The 2,399-nt window shown below is 51.7% G+C and overlaps 1 pseudogene; it reads left to right on the top strand.

Annotated features, from left to right (window-relative positions):
* The first annotated feature begins 281 nt into the window (after positions 1 to 281).
* LOC118008931 lies at positions 282 to 1,913 on the top strand (annotated as a pseudogene).
* Positions 1,914 to 2,399: the final 486 nt, after the last annotated feature.

Below are 2,399 nucleotides of genomic sequence, written 5' to 3'. Positions count from 1 at the left end.
TCCCAGAACCCTGAGATCATGACCTGAGCCAAAGGCAGACACTTAACTGACTGAGTCACCTAAGCAACCAGAGGCTTACTGCTTTATAACAAACATTTTCAAAAAATGGGCCAGTGCATCTGGCCCAGCCACTGCTGGGGGTGTGAGAGACGGACTCTACATGCTCCACGGCAACGTAGTCAGGTCCCCTCCCCCTGGAAGGTTCACCCAAGAAGAAGCCACCACTGCCTGGTCTGGGGGGCACCATGGTGACCAGAGCACATGACAGGGTGCTGTTGGACTTCCCAAGTATGAAGTGGAAGAGGAGCCACTGGAACCAAGATACAATGAAACAGAAGATGGTGAATCCAGGAATGCCTACAATTTTCCCCCCTGGACTTACTCAGGAACAAGAAAGAGCTTATATAGTGCAACTGCAGATAGAAGACCTGACTCATAAGCTGTACACAGGAGACCTGGGCATCCCCCCAACCTTGAGGACATCACCTGAGCCCATCTATAATAGCAAGGGGACGAGGCTTAACGCCCGTGAGTTCCACACTGGCAAAATGCCTGAAGAGGAGCGGCACAACCTCATCATAGAGATGGTTGCCCTCAACCCCAATTTTAAGCCTCCTGCAGATTATAAACCTCTAAAAACTTGTGTGAGTGATAAAATAATAATGATTCCACAAGATACGTACCCAGAAATCAACTTCATGGGACTGCTGATTGGGCCCAGAGAGGACACCTCCAAGAACACATAAAAGGAGTGTAATACCAATACCCAGTGGTCTGGGGAAAAGGGTCTGTCAAAGAAGGGAAAGCTGGGCGCAAAGATGGCCAGATGTTGCCTGCAGAAGGTGAGCCATTTCATGCCCTAGTTACCACCAACACCATGGAGAATGTGAAGAAAGCCATGGAACAGATAAGAAACATCCTGAAACAGGGTAGTGGGACCCCTGAGGACCAGAATGATCTATGGAAGATGCAGCTTCGGTAGTTGGCTTGCTTGAATGGGACCCTTCAGGAAGAGGAGAGCAGGATCGTAAGACCCTGGCAGAGCTCAGAGACCTGCAGCATTACCAATACCACAGTGAGTACCAAGTGTGGCCACACTGCTTCTGATTGCAAATTCCAAAGTCCTGCTGACCCCCAGTCAGCTCAGGATAAAGGATGGATGGATGAAGAATATTTGTCCCTCATGGCTGAACCAGGTGAAGTGCCTGTGGGCTCCACTTCTGGGCCCACCATCACGCCCCTAACCAGTGCACCTGGGCCTGCTGCTCCAGCCAACAGCCCACCGCCACCATCTCTCATGTCCACTACCCAGAGCTGCCCACCCTGGATGATAAATTCTGGCACTTCAGAGAATTGGCCCTACCATGGCATGCACAGAGGTGGTCCTGGTGGTCCTGGAGGTGGCCCCCACAGTCTCCCACACCCATTACCCAACCTGACAGGTGGGCATGCTGGACATCCCATGCAGCATAACCCTAATGGACCCCCACTCCCTTGGATGCAACCACCACCACCACAGATGAAACAGGGCACCTGGGCCACCCACCTGGGCACCATGGCTCTCCTCCAAAGGATCAATACCTGGGAAGTACGCCTGTGGGCTCTGGGATCTATTGCCCACATCAAGGAAAAGTTATGATGCCACCACCTGTGGGCATGATGTCGCCACTGCCTCCCAGTGGGCAGCCCCCCCTCCCCCCGGTCCTTTTCTCCCATGGCAGCAGCAGCAGCCTCCGCCACACCCTCTCTGCTCAACAGCAGTATGTCTTTCAGTACCCCCTTGCCAGGGTGGCAAAGATCCCTCCCCGCAGCAACAATGGCCTGAACCATCAGAGTGAGCCTATTGGCGACCTTTCCAGGCAGAGCCTCAGCAGCGCCCCTGGTGGACAGACTGGCTCGGCAAAGCAGCCTGAGTTTGTGGACAGAATTGGAACACGGGGTCTCCATATCACGAAATTTGTATTAATTTTTTTCTTTTGTTATTTCCTTATCTCTTCCTTCCTTCAGAGTGTCCAAGGGGACGCTCTTCCCAGATCTTCTGCTGCAGTTAGATTCCTTTCCTTTTTGTCCATTCCTTATTCTTTTCTTCCCAAGGAGAGGAGGGAGCAAATGGTTTTAGGCATAGCTTTGGCCATTAATGTCAGGCCAGTTATTGGGGGGGGGGGGGGGGTTGTTTTTTGGTTCTAAGATTTTCAAGGTTACCATGATTTTTTTTTTTTTTTTTTTTGTAGTGTGAGATTTTTGTCTCTGCCACCTTTATAGAATAGTGGGTTAATTTCTGGGTCTGGGGTTGACATCCATCTTGGCGCTCCTGCCCGTGGGAGGTGGGGCCACTCAAGTCCCCTTTCGCTTGTCTGCCACACTGGAGACTCCTTTCCATGCTTCCTGAGCACCTAAGC

Source organism: Mirounga leonina, unplaced genomic scaffold, assembly GCF_011800145.1.
Source record: "Mirounga leonina isolate KUSES-001 unplaced genomic scaffold, KU_Mleo_1.0 Mir_101609, whole genome shotgun sequence".
In the NCBI taxonomy this organism is placed as follows: domain Eukaryota; kingdom Metazoa; phylum Chordata; class Mammalia; order Carnivora; family Phocidae; genus Mirounga; species Mirounga leonina.
Note: the sequence above shows the minus strand (reverse complement) of the source record. Positions and strands in the feature narration are given on the sequence as shown.